The sequence below is a fragment of the Pipistrellus kuhlii genome, unplaced genomic scaffold, assembly GCF_014108245.1.
Source record: "Pipistrellus kuhlii isolate mPipKuh1 unplaced genomic scaffold, mPipKuh1.p scaffold_m20_p_6, whole genome shotgun sequence".
Lineage (NCBI taxonomy): Eukaryota > Metazoa > Chordata > Mammalia > Chiroptera > Vespertilionidae > Pipistrellus > Pipistrellus kuhlii.
In genome coordinates, this window is record NW_023425562.1 from 14,956,722 (window position 1) to 14,971,801 (window position 15,080).

The following is a 15,080-nucleotide window of genomic DNA, read 5'->3' on the forward strand; positions in this document are numbered from 1 at the left end:
GGCTAAGACCTTTCACTAACTCAATGGAAAATATCAGGTCTGTGGTAAAGAAAAACTTTTTCACAAGTTAGATCTTAGAATAATCTTTCAATAAATGTGCTGTCTGCTCTTTCCACTCACATTTTTAAATTTCAGCATTTTTATTCCCACATTCATTAAAAGGAGTTTATTAAGGTAAGGATTTTGCATGTTACTTATTAAAAATTTAGACTCACCTTGAAGAATGATAAAAATGGATGATTGGTTTTAACCATTTTTATCCTAATATATATTAATAGATATATTTATCTTATTGTCTATGTCTGAGATATGAATCAATGATGACTGATGTATGTTTGCTTTTAATCCTGGCCATTTAAAATGGCAACTTTGAGCCTAAATGGGTTTATGGCAGCAGAATTCACCCAAATGGGTTCAATTTGAGATAAGTATCGGACTAAAATAGGAAAATCCCACAAGAAGAGCCTCATTCATGTTTATGAATTCATACAAGCTATTCCTGGTATGAAACTCAAATGAAACCATTTGCAAGCTAAAAGCTTGTGCATTATGAAGTGATTCTGGAAATAGGGCTATTGGATATGGAAAGTTTCTTTAAAAAATAAAAATGAGTCACTGTATCTATTTTTAAATGGATTAATCGTGAATGGCTACATATAGCTGGCTGGCTGCCTGCCCACCCTAAATACCACCTGAATAAATAAAAGCAGAATGAAAACAAAACAAAACAAACAAACAAAAAACCTAGAGAAACCACTTATTCAAATGCATATCGTTTCTTTGCTCATGCATTCATTTATTCATTCTTTTACTCAAGGATAATTTATTGAACTTCTAAGAAGTGCCTTAACATTGTGCATGGGGACAGGTAGGGTGCAGTAGGTTAAACGCAAATAATAATTCAACATACTCCTGCCCTTATGAAAATTATTAAGTAGTAAGAAGGATGCAAGGTGTTACAAAGGAGTAAATGTTCAGTGATTAAAAGAAAGGGAAAGAATGAACAAAAGATAGTTTAGAATAGGGTCTCCCAAATTTGGCTAATCATCACAATCTCCTGGTGAGAAGGCAGAAATAGAATATTGCGGACCAGCTATAATTGCAATAAATTTTAATCATGCTCTGTTAACTATGATTGTTTTGTTCTGATTAGAGAAGGCATATTCTAACCTGGCTGGAAGTTGCATGTAGGACCTGGGATCTTACCTGGAAATTCAGCCCACCCTCCCCATCAGGGAGCCACCTATTATCATGGAAAGATGAACAACCTTGTTGTAGAAAACAGAGCCACCAGCCCTTTGAAAACTCCCAGCCTTTGCATACACCATACCTGAAATCTCCAGCCGGCATTACCTGTAAACTGCCCATGTGGCATACTCTTTTGCCTACTTCCCCATGAATCTTTGTCCTTCTCCCCAATATAAGCAGCTGGCTTATGGTGGGGGGCAGAGCAGATTTTTGTGGATGACCTGCTGCTCTCCCATACTACCAGCAGAATTGGAATAAATGCTCATATATGTTTCAACCCCGTCTCTGTTTAATTGGCTCAAGGAGCGACAGGCAGCCGCAGACCCAATGATTGTCCGATTTCACTGGGAGCTTTTAATACATATACTTTTCTTTTGGTTCAAGATGGTATATCAAGTACATGTGTTTCTCTTTACCACATCCTGAAACTCCATTAAATTGTAAAGAAATAAAAAAAGGAAATAGCCGAAACCGGTTTGGTTCAGCTATAGAGCGTTGGTTTGCGGACTGAAAGGTTCCAGGTTCGATTCCAATCAAGGGCATGTACGTGGGTTGCGGGCACATTCTCGGTAGAGGCAGCTGGTTGATGTTTCTTTCTCATTGATGTTTCTAGCTCTTATCTCTCTCCCTTCCGCTCTGTAAAAAATCAATAAAATATATATATATTTTTAAAAGGAAATGCTTTTCTAATAATAAAGATAGAGGAACATAGACATTTCAATAATCCCTGGGAGAAAAAAAGGTAAGAAATAAAAATTAAAAAATGGAAGGAAGCATATGGATGGATGGTACTCAGGGGTAAAGCTGTAGCCCAGATTAACCATGAAGAGGTCACATTGAAGGTGAGATTTTTCACTATCCTGAGAAGTTTCACAAAAGCTCCTGAGTTAGAGTTAGAGGTATAACAGAGATCCAGAAGGAGAAGCTGAGCTGAAAAGAGGAGGATGGATTGGTCATTTGTATATGAAATAGTCAGCCTTCACAGCCCTGGCACCCAAAGTGCTTGGGCAAGACAGCCAACAGTCTGCATCTGCCCCTGGGCAAGACTGAAAAGATCTTGCTCTTGGGAAATTGCACTCTCTCTGAGGAGCACTAAGGCTCCCACCATGCATAGTGCTGCTCTACTCCGTAGGGCTGCTCTTATTCTGGCATCTGGCAGGCTGATAGCTTGACTACAGATTCTCTGCTAGTTGCACCTACAGCTAAGCTGCTGATTTCATCCTTTTCCAAGTACAGAGAGCTTCCAGTTGGATATTTCTCCCCACCCCATTAAATAAATATCCACTCAAGATATTGTTATTAAATATCAACAGGGAATAGAATGCATAATGAAAACCAGCAACACAAAAAGGAAGGACTAAAATGAAAAATCGGTAAAACAACTCAGAAGAAGACAGATAATTCAGGGGAAAAGGCTACTTAATGATAATAAAAGTGATTTGGGAGGCACTTAAGCAGAGAGGTTTTCCCCACCACAAAACATTTCTATGTAAGAGGAACAATTAGTGAAAAAGAATTCTTAAAATTAAAACCTAACAGCCCTTTAAAAACATTCATTGGAAGATAAAATTAAGGGAATATTCAAGAATATAGAAAAAGCATAGAGACAGGAAATATGAGACAAAAAGGAAATATAGGAAAAATGGGAGTTTCATAAGGAGAGAAGAAAATGAAAAAATTTTCAGAGATGAAAAGTTTATGAATATTCTAGCTGAAAATTCTTACTAGGTTCTGAGTAAATTACTTGGTTAAAAACAAACAAACAAAAAAACAGAAACCCCAGTTACCTGAACCCATCATCATGAAATTCTAAAAAGTATTAAATCTTAAATTTCTAATCATATGGAAGATTTTAAAAGCTTCAAGGGAGAAAAAATGCTATCTACAAAAAAATATGTAACTGGCACTAAATGTACTAGTAAAAGACAATGGTGTATTGCTTTTAAGGTTTTAAAAGAAAATAACTTTGGATCTTAAAATTCTACAGCAAATCAAACTATTAATGGTGAGGATAAAATAAATGTTTTTTAAAATGTGCAAACACTCAGTTTAGCCTAGTCAACCAACAAATATTTATTGATTACCTGTTTTGGCATTATTTTAGGCAATAGAAATAGAACAATAAACATGACAGAAGAAGGAAGAAAAGAAGGGAAGGAGGGAAAGAGGGAGAGAGAAAAGGAAGGAAGGAAGGAAGGAAGGAAGGAAGGAAGGAAAGAAAAGGTACCTTTTTACTTCAATAAGAAACAAGAAATATAATCAGGACACAACAAAATAAAATGAAGAACAAACCTATGACCCAATAAAAAGTCAAGATAAATATTGAAGCATAGTAACCTCCATCTTGTGTAAAAACTGCTGTTTGAAAATTTAACCCTGCTATTTTGGCTTCTGTAAATGCTTGCTTGAATAATAGAGAAAATAAACTCAACTATCTGACCTTGCAAGCATCTCTGCTGCAGTCCTTGGCTACTCCCATGTTCTAATTATTATATCTGAAATATAGTATGCTCAAGTTACAAGCTCAGGTTACAAGCAAAGCCCGCAAAAAGGTCCAGAGGTCTCATTTCAAATTTGAGAAATAAAGGTCTAGGAAAGTATAAAAAGGGAAAACTTCCTACATGTTTTTGCTCAGAATTTGAGAAGCAATATTCCTCTGAGCCTGCTAGTGTAATAAAAGACTCCAAATTAATTGGCTCACTAAGGCTTCTTCTGTTAAGCTTGCTGATTTACAATATAACACTATGACCATCTAAGAAGACAGAAGCTTGGTTCCAAGGAACAAATAAGTCTATGAAGAATTAAGAAAAGGGAATTGGCAGAGACAGGGCAGAGAAAGGGGGAAGCAGCTTAAGGAGAAGGCAAAGTTCAAGAACTACCATGGCAGGTTCATTTATTCATAAATCCAGTGACACTGTACAAACAACCACCAGAGTCATTTACTGGTGTTAGTGGAGTTAACCTACTTTGCATCTGAAGCAAAGCTGCCTAACATATGGAAGCTGTAAAGACAAGAAGTATCTGTGTGTATAAGCAGAGGACAGACAGATACTCTGAACTGGAAGAGTAGGGGTAAAGGGGAATGCTAATCATGAGTAAAGTGTGTGGCTCAGGAAGATTAGCATGGTTGGCCATATTTCTGTATGTTGAGCCTTCGCCAAGTTCTGATAGTTCTCTGCAAAACTGTACACAGTGAAGAGCATTTAAGAAATCCAAGTCATCTGCATTAGAAAACACTTACAGAGCAGCTGCATTTGTTCAGCCAAAAGCAGTGCCATGTAGGACTGGGACTATTTTTTTTTTTTTTCCCCTAAAGGAGTTTACAGTCTCACAGGACACACATAAGATAGAGAGAACAGTAAGAAACCCAAGGCAGCACATAAGAAGGGCCAAATGGCTGGGGCAGAAAATCAAGTGCCCTTGTATTGTATATAGTGGGGAGAAGATCTGAGGTTTTGGAAAGCCAGGGCCTGGGATGAACTTGAACTGCTGAATTGCGAGGGTTGGACAGATGGTGGCCAACAAAGGGAAAGGGTCCTACTGTCAAATGGCAAATAAAGATTGGTCCAAATTATATAGGGCCTTGGGCAACAGGTAAGGATTTGGAATTTATTTTGTAGACCATAGGTAGCATCAAATGTTTTCAAGATGAAAATGGTGGTACAAAACCTTATACTATATTTATTTCTCTAATATTAGTTTTTAAGCCTTCACATATGTGAGAATACTATCTCAATTCAGTTTGATTCTGGAGTAGCTACAAGGGTCAATTAGCTTTGGCTTATTGAGAGTTAAGGATAAAAAGTTCTGTTCTGGAAGATGGAACACCCATCTGTTGTTGCCAATATTTTTCTTTCCTTATTGCTTAAGGTTAAAGGAAGGAAACCTCTTAGGAGTTCTGAGAATTAACTAGTAGCTCCCAAGGGACTTTCTTATGTCTCTTGTTATTTATGTAGCTTATTAAAGAAAAGATTGCTCTTTATAAACATTACCTTATTAATCTTTGTCGAATCAACCTCATACATTCAGGAAAGATGAGGGGTGGGTGAGTAGGGAAACCAAAGTGTGTTAGGATGTGTGCCTATAGACGTTAGAAAGGATTTGGGGCTGTGAGGGCTCTGAAAACCTGTTATATTATGGAAGTATTGTATATGCCTGATGCATAAAGATTTGTGAAAGAATGGGTTTTCCTTCCCCTGGCTACCAGCACCTCCTTTGCTCTGGCCAGAGCCGCCTTTCCACCTTCCCATGCTGCTCAGAGGCCCAGAGTGGCTAGGGTGGTGTGGAATGCCTGTATTGTCACCACCTGCCATCTTTGATGGGATAATTTGCATACTCACTCCTGATAGGCTGGTGGGTGTCACAAAGGTACAGTCAATTAGCATGTTACTCTTCTATTAGGTAGATAGCTTTCCTTTTTTTAAGTAATAGGGACACTGCATGTTTTTCTTTCACCATACTTTTCCTTGAGCAGGAAGCAAAAAAAACATTATATCTTTAGATATAGACATAAATAAGTGTAGAACTCTAATAAAGCAACACAGATAGGAGGTTAAGCATTTGTTACTTCAGGCAATGGGGCTGGACTGAAGAATATACACGGCAATAATGAAAACAGGACTCTTGTCCATGCAGTGAGCAGCGGAGCTCAGTGGGTAAAAGCAGAGGTGTTTGAATTCACAATGGCCAAAGGTTCAAATTCCCAATTTTCCACTAGGAGCTGAGTGAATTAACTCCTTCAAGTTTCAACTAAATAGTTAAACAGTTCCTGCCTCATAGGGTTGTTAAAATATATAATGCATTAAGACACTTAGCACAATCTTTGGCTTATTGTAATCACTCAGTGGAAGTTGGCTGCCGTTATTATTATTGGCTGCCAAGTAATTGGATGATGGTGCCATATAAATAGAGGATGAGAAAGCAACTGCATATAAAATCACAGCTACACCAATAATGGCTTATTACTGAACTCAAACAGTATTTAACCATGTTTTAAAAGCACACAATTTGGGGGAAATGTTGATTCTTTAAAAAGTCAATCTCTAGAGGGTCATAAAAGTTATTTTAATCACTGCAACTAATTACAAGGAAATATAAATCAATAAACTTTGCTAAATGGTCTAAAATATAATAAAGAAAACCATCCTTAACAATTATCCAGGAAGCTACTGTCTTTAATAGTGAGATGATGTAAGTGTTGGATGAGGAGAATGAGTTTTATTATTTGAAAACTCCAGAAGTTAACAATGCTTTCAGGGAAATTCTGAATTTAGTTCAGAGTTGTGGCTTTTCACAGTAATTATTTACTTTATGAACTTGAGTTTATTACTTCTCAATTATGTGTGTTCTAAACATGAGATGGAAATAAGTGGCCATTTGCAGAAAGGTATTCTCTTCTCTTAGTGTTTTTCCGGACCTTTCTGATTTCAAAATCAGCCCTCTCTCCATCCCTACTCCCAAGGCTGCTACACTGTTTCAGAGCCTCGGGCAAGATTTAGAAAGCCTTAGATCTCTTCTCCCAGCCCTGTGTGGTGTTTACTGGCCAAAGTCTCGGGGGTCCCAGAGCTATCACCTGATCTCTCAAGCTTACCTTGCTGCCCCCTCTGACTATGGCAGCCAATGCCCACATGGGTTCCTAAGCAATGCTGCTCTCACCTCGGCCCATTGAAACTCTACTTAGTGGCCATACTATTATGATATCTGAATGCATAATAATCTGGCCACTCAGTATATATCCTATATATTAAAAGGCTAATATGCAAATTGTCCCCTCTACCAGGAGTTTGACCAGCAGGCAGGCCAGTCAACTGCCCATGTCCCCTGTCCCCTCCCTCTGGCCAGGCTGGCCAGACCCCCACCCATGCACAAATTCATGCACTGGGCCTCTAATACACACACACACACACACACACACACACACACACACACACACACTGAGTGGCCAGATTATTATTCATTCAGAGATCATAATAATCTGCTCACTCAGTGTAAATGAAACATCAACGTTCTTTGAGAGAGCATTTAAAGTGATAACAGTGAAATGATCTTCTCTTGAGATTGGCTCAAATAAAATAAATGAAATCCATTTACTCATTCAACAAAATATGCTATTTATTTATTTATTTATTTATTTTTTTGCCAGGGATTGTGCTCAGTGCTTAGGGCATGATACAGTGAGATGAAACAACATAAGGTACCCACATAAGGTTTTTAGTGTGCACCTTTCCACAAATGGAAGTGTATAATTATAAATTGTGGGGGATTATCTATGGGGCACCTTGTAACATGGTCAGATTTGAACTTTGTAGACAGAAAGGATTTACCCCTTCCCCCTTGCTTCTCTCTCTCTTTGTTAATCCTCACCCAAGGATATTTTTTCTTTCTTTTTTTTTTCTTTCTTTTTCTTAAAGAGAGTGGAAGGGAGAGGGAGAGACAGAGAGGAACATCGATGTGAGAGAGACACATTGATTGGTTGCCTCCTACAATCAAGATATGTGCCTTTGACCGGGAACAAACCCAGGATTCTTTAGTCCATGGCTAGGGCAAGAAGCACTTCATTGGACCTGGAGTCAGCTGAAAGTGTCCTATTCAATGACAGTATGTCTGCTTAGCAAGCAGATGGTGTTCCTCTTCTCCGGTCTTCCTCCCTGCTGACCAAGGCTACTGGTATCTTAACTCTTGGCCTTACATGAAAGAGGTCCTATCTGCTTGACCATAGCCACTGTACTAGGAGAGTTCTCCCTCCATCCCTGTAAACCTGAGGCTACATTCATTGCTCAATCCAACGAAACTGGGATGTAATGTCTCACTCTCCTTGCCTATGGCAAGGAGATAAGCAATTACTCAAGGCATTCTGAGGATCAAGAGCATTAGTCTGAAATGTCTGATCTGTTCCTATAGGAAATGCTTTATTGGTTAGGGTAGGCTTTCTGCTTTGATTTGCTAGGGCCTTTCTGATCTTATTTGGAATGAAAATGGAGAATTTTGTTTGCATTGCTTGTATTCTTCATTAGCTAATAGCTGGGTTGACCTTGAAATTTTGACATGACAAAATAGTCAAAGAAAAGAGCACAGCATTTTTCTGCTGTCATTTTGTGCAACCAAGAATTATTTGTCCTTCTGAAGAGTGGCTTTATTTTTAGCCCCATGCAGTGCTTGAGATGGATGTCCTGTCTGTTTCCACAAAGCAGCTCAGATGACCCACTCACATTCAGTTTTAGGGATAAATTCTTTTGTTCCAACTTAGAAGCATCGAGTTTTGCTAAAATAGAGAAGGTATATTCACTCTCGTTAATGAGAAAATACGTATATGGGTAAGTGATGTTTCCATATCACATTTTGGATCTCCTTGACTCTTTTTTATCTGACTCTTTTGGGTTTTGGTGTATAATTTCATAGTTTCACAGAGGACTGTGCTTTAAGGAATAGACTCAGTCTGATAAGACATCTCAAATGATGGGGAAACTCTAAGGCTGTAAGAATAAGGACAATAGGAGTCTCCTAGCACTCAGGGACAGATGTACAGCTGGTCTCCAATGGAGCCTGGAATGTAGATGGAGAATTGGAAAGAACCAATGTGATTTTAGGATTCTTGGTAGCAGAGGCCAATGGTCCTACATACTTGACCATTAACTCAGTTCAGAGCTATGCCATGGTAACTCCAGGCTCCCAGACATATTTGCAAAGTTATCTAATTCTCATTTCCCTTTTGCTACAAGATCATTTGCTGATTTTGGCACTATAGACTCTGAGCCATTTAAAGTTGCAATTGGAAAGGGAAAAAAAGACATTTCAGGTTTGTTTACCTTGCCAGTTGGGAAGCTGCAGGGCAAAGACCTTAAATTCATCTGCAGATCTCTTAGCTCTCCCCAGAAATCTCTAGCCAAGCTGCTGCTTTTGCTCTAAGAAGCGACCTGGTCCCTGAGTTTGCATTGGGTTCTTCAGAAACATGAGCCTTGCTGTTCCCTGGTGGCTTGTCATGGAGCCAGGTTTGTGTCCTCCCAGATAATTTTCTGCCACGTTTGGTATAATATTATTGGCTTCAATTACAAAGCTAAAGACATTGGCGTCCAACTCTCTATAAAATTTAAAGTGTACACAGGAGAAAATGCTCCATCAACATGGCTGTCCAGTTCCTCTCCCCCTCCCAAACCGCCCAAGCACAGCTGCCAGTCTTAGAAATGTGTGACATGTCTGAACCGCTATGTGAGCCCCCTATCTAGATCCAGGCCCCTCCTGGAAGAACCCTCCAAAGAGAACATCCTGCCCTCCATGGTCAGTATCAGATTATTTTTTGCTAGTCATTGCTCAGAACCCATCTTCAGATTCCAGGACTTGGTTTACATGCCTTCTCTGATCCAGCTTCCCATTCTTCATAGGCTAAGCTGAAAATCACCATGAGTATCCCTCCTTTGATGTTCTAATGTGGCAGTTAAGGATAAAAAAAAAATATCTCCAAGATAAATTGTGAAGTTTTTCAGGATAATTCATGATAATGAAGTTGGTGGAGGGAAGTATCAAATATCACAGTGAAGCAATTTAAACCTCTTTGGGAATCTGTCCAGGGATGCCATTGGTGAGATGCCTCTTTGTTTAGGATGGTCCTTGGCAACCTCAGTGTAGAAGGTCATCCACAGTAGACTCTGTGCAGCCCAGAACCACCTGAACAATCATGGCCACAAAGGAGTCATCATCTGGGCACTTCTATTTCTCTGAAAGGTAGGATTTTGGGCATAAATTGATCTCATGGACTTTGACTCAACATCACAATAAGGAGGAAGGCACAATATGAACTCCATGGCCAACATCTGGGAATAACTAGCAGGAGATTAGAACATTCCTTTACCCAGATCAGGGTCCTAAATGTGATGGAAAGGCCCCAGCTGCAAACAATGGCCAAAGGCTAATCTAGATTTTAATAATCATTTTGGAAGGAATTCTGTTTTCAAAAATAATTTATTCAAATATTTTATGCCAAAATAATTCTAAAAGGATTAGTTTCTATTAGTTGACCCCAAGCAAACATGCATTTGACTACATGAACACAACTATTATTTCATAGTGTTTTTTTTATTATAGACTTTTTATCCACATGAATGTTAAAGAAACTACAACAGAGTTAAATACCATTTTTGATAACATGATTATATTCTTAATTACACTCAATATTAAACTGTAAAATATCTCCAGAGGAATACAATCTTCATTCATACAGCAGGCAAAGTACCAGAGAGGAAGGGGCCACGTGAAAGTCTGTCCAGTTTGCTATGAAAAGCAGTTTACACGGCTAATGCCATCCACGCTGTCGAAACGTGATCCCCACTCCAAGGACAGGTTTTGTGTTTTCTTTCCACAAAGAATCACTTCTTCAAAAGTTACAGACAGTTTTTAGAGCTGCCCTCTCCACGTGTGCAACACTGAGCTCACTTGGGACCGTCCATGAATTTCCCACCCTGGCTGGCTAACAGCACTCCCAGCGCTTGGGGTTCAGTTGGCTTTTAAAAACACAAAGACTCAAACTTTGGTTCCACAAAAAGATGTGACAAGCATTGACAGTTCTGGTTGGCTTCCCCTCCCCCCACTAACGAATGGCCACCACAGTCTATTTTACATGGCTGTCCATGAGGCTTTGAGGTCACTTGTCCTTGGGTTCTCCTGAACCTGACTTTCTATTTGATTCCCAAGCCCTTTCGATCGCAGTCTACGTGGGTCGGAAGTGCTCAGTGGCAGGCTGTATCTTACAAAAGAACAAGAGTAAGTGGTTCTGTGCACCTGGGATAAAACAAAAAGCATGGAATGACAACTTCAGCATGGTACAATCAGATTATATAAAACATTTAAAGTAATATTTAGTATATCCTCAAGAGAAGACATTTTTAGTACAGTTTGGACAAAAACTGTTAAACAGAGACCATGAAATCATCTTCTTTTTTATGTTTCCTTGCATCTCCATTAACATTGAGCCAAACTAGAATTACCAAATCACAGTGTGATGGTTCGAGATGTCTTCTCTACATAAAGCTATTGTGTTGGATTCTAGAAGCTCCCCTTTGTCATTGGGCAAACATTAAGACAGCCTGTGGTGAAAGTGACAGACAATGTCATGCGCCAGGGCTCTGTGGGCCTTGGCTGGATGGCCCACATTACATTTACATCTATTTTTCCTGTCCTGGATGTTAGGGCAACTGTACAAGTATCTCTGACAGTTGTGTGATTCAGCATCAGTGAAACCACTGGATTGGTTATGAACTGGATTTTAGTAACTAATATTAGAAAATGTGAATTAGGCCACAATTTCAGGCTAAAAATCAGGAGAGCAGGTGAAGTGTGGGCTTCAGAGCAAGGCAGCCTGGCTCAAATCCTGCCACTTGCAAGGAATGGGACCACAGACAGCTTACTCTTCTTTCTGCATCTCAGTTTTCTTAGCTGTGGGATGGAGAAAGTAGTAGCACTTCTCTCAGTGGGTTGTTTTGAAGGTTAAATAGGATAATTGACAACATGCTTTGAACAGTGGGAGCACACTGGCCTTATCCGTGGAGACTCTTAAAAAAGCTTGGTCCTATTATGTCTGACTACAGATGAGAGAAATGAATATACCATTCCACCCCCTCACCCCCGGCCCCATCTTCGATTTCTACAAAAAGAAGATACAGTAAGTTCAATTGCAATCCTGCAACATCCTTTTAAGACCTTTCCTTTGTTGTGATTTTTGTAATAATTATTTGAGAAGTAAAATAAAATAACAAGAGTTGACCAAAGAGGTAGATATTGTTAGCTTAGGGGGAAAAAAATCCTACTTTCAAACTCTCCTGAAGGATGCAAAGTAGTAATTAGTGATGGAGACAATGCAGACATGAGGCAAGTGTAGGTGGGTCATGCCCTTGAATGTTGTACATGATCTTGAGCAGGAAATGAGAGAGAATGTGACAGGAGATTTGCATGCAAGAGTCACAATTTTAGAACTAGCAAAGATGTGGATCGGGTTTGGCTACCACCTTTTATAGATGAATGTGAGATGCAAAGAGACCAAATGATATTACTCAAGATAACACTGGGAGGTAGTATCAGATTTAGAAGCTAGAATTTCTCAAAACTGGCCCAATGATTTAGTAAGACAGAGAAGTGGCTTTAGAGTCACTTCTGACCTGGATTCAACCCTGGCTTTTTTACTTATAGCTACATTACCTCACTGAGTGAGCCTCAGTGTTCTCATGCATGAAATAGGGATATTAATAGGATCTATTTTATGGAGTTCCAAGGACCAAAAAAAAAAACACGATGGTGTGGCAAAGAATCTGTCTGTTATCTGGCATAATTAGTGCTCAATAAATGGTAATTATTATTATTTCTAGCTTGGTCAATGAGTTTCTGTGTGACTATGAATGAGCACTTTCCACTTATATCAAATGATTGACTTCTCTGTGAAATATTGTACATGGCTATTTCAACCAGGTACAGAGATGACATTTGCATAACCCTAAATGCTGCTTGGAAGAAAAATAAAGTAGAGTAATAATTAAATTAGTGTTGACGTGGCATTTTTATTTGGGGTGGTTTTACATAGATTACACTGGGGCATCTGTGCAGGACAGAAACAACCAAGGTAAGAAAGACTGCCAGGAATAATTCTGGCATTAAAAGCAATCCCAGATGAAAGAATATTACACACAAAATTTTGAAATATTTTTCAAATCGTTTCCATTGTACTCGTGAGCTCACAATGAAACATATGCAGAGCAATAGAATGTCTAATCTAGTAGGGCTTGTTTTAGGAGGTAGTCTGAAGATAAACAAAATAAACTGCACTTTACACAGTGGTAACTAAACAAATAGAATTCATTGCTCCAAAGAGGACTATACCTTGGTTGAAGAAAGGCTTAGATAAATCCACGAGTAATGGATCTTTAAGGAGTTATCAAGGGAAAGGTAAGAGTATTCAGGGTATATACCTAAATTTTGAGATTGGCATTGTTAAGAACAACAATTTGGCTTTTTAAATGGGATTACACAGTAAGTAATCAGGGTGGACTCAACATGGAATTTCTCATGTCCTAATGTAGTGCAAAAAAAAAGATTTGTAGAGCAGTGATATGTGGCAGTACTTGCTCAGCTTATTAAGTGGATTGCCTGTGGTTTTGAAAAGCTTCCTCCACTTAATAGTCATATTGGAATCCACTGGGTGGCAAGAACACAGCACACTACCTTAAGGGTCACTCTTGCATAAGACATTAATGCATCAGCCCCTAATTTGGAAACCTGCGGTCACTCAGCAAGACAGAATTTGTCTCTTTCCCTCAGTGTAATGATTTTTATTTTGTAATCTCTCTTGGGGTAATTCCTTGCAGGCTTGGCATGTTGAGAATCAAATACTGCCTCTAACAATATGGTCGTGATTCTCTGCTTGGCTGATTTAGCTCAGCATTTAAGTAACCACTAATCTTCTGAAAGCACCAGGGTCTACTTAGAGAAATCCCTGTTGTCTGCAAGGATGGAAACAAAATCAGCATGGAGGAAGCATTAGTTACTAAACACAAATCAATCTTTTTTTCCACCTAGCTGGATGCTTTGTCACCCTCAGAGGCGTGGTTTCTGGGCAGTGAATCTTCATTTTATAGGTGTAAGAGCAGCTCAGGTCTGACAAGCAAGGAAGATGAGTTGGGGAAGTGGAAGGAGTAAAAAGAGAGTTTATTGAAGTTCCCAAGTATAAATCAAACTACATTCTAATGGATGAATCTCACAAACATGGAGTAAAGGAAGCCAGACGCATGTATTGTATAACTTGCATGACTTGTAGACTTGACTGAATTTGTTCTACTTCCATAAAAGGCTACTAACAAAAACATCCTAATATATTCTCTTTGATTTGAAAGACAATTACTTTGACACTTTGGGTTTATCAGCATTCATTTGGATGATTCATGCCTTGTTTTCCTTGATATTCTGGGTTAAGATTTACTGGTGTTTGAATGTTCTAAAATTACTCATTTCACACTGCTGTTGCAAACCTGTGTACTGTAATGCAAAATTTCCCAAAGTCAACTTCAGATTTAAGAAAAATATTTGAATCTAAAGAACGCAGTCAAACTTACAGGACCATTAGTGTATGACTTCATGGAGATGAAAACAAAATAATTATTTGGCCATCTCTGTTGCAGAAATATCTGCTCACAGAAGACAGGAAATGTCTTAAAGACATTAGAAGAAAGTAGGCACTGGAACTAAAGTCAGGAGTCCTGGCTTTGCAACAAAGACCTAAAACATCACATCTCTTACCTGTACCTCAGTTCCACGTGGGTAAAATGAAGAGAAAGTACAAGAGTGAGAGTATGTCTTGGAAAGAGTTTTGAGCTCCAAATGAAATGTGACATAATTAAGATAAATATTAAAGATTACCACAAATATAAGTGATGGCAAAAAGTGGGACTGTCATTTGCCCATAGTAGAGGATGCTTTTGATATGCATGAAAGAAAGAAAGTTATGATCCTGTATTGTACAATCAGAATTATTTTTGCCAATAAGTTCCATTGAGTTGAAAATATGCTTCAGAGGGAAGAAGTGGGAAGAACCATTCTGATGGAATGGCCAAAGTGACAAATGATCACAATCCTAGTTGGCCATGAACATTTACAAAAGCTACCTCTGACATTTGAGGTACTCTATCATATTGTTACCTACTTTTCTGATTTAGCAATTCCAATTGTTAAGTCATCCCAACATATTGTTACAGGAAAAACAAAATCCTAGTTTTTGCATCCCTTCAATTCTAATAACTATACTTCAAAAACTTGCTTTTGAAATGTTTAGTTATATCCTGAATAGTCATTGAATTTTC

At 38.6% G+C, this 15,080-nt stretch overlaps 1 protein-coding gene across 1 annotated transcript in view; it reads right to left on the reverse strand.

Moving 5' to 3' along the window:
• Positions 1–10,184: 10,184 nt before the first annotated feature.
• SKOR2 (SKI family transcriptional corepressor 2) overlaps positions 10,185–15,080 on the reverse strand; it is a 38,603-nt gene continuing 33,707 nt past the window's right edge. Inside the window, exon 8 of the mRNA XM_036419533.2 lies at positions 10,185–11,019. The gene's annotated coding sequence lies outside the window, so the exon portion shown is untranslated. The remainder of the gene's footprint in view (positions 11,020–15,080) is intronic.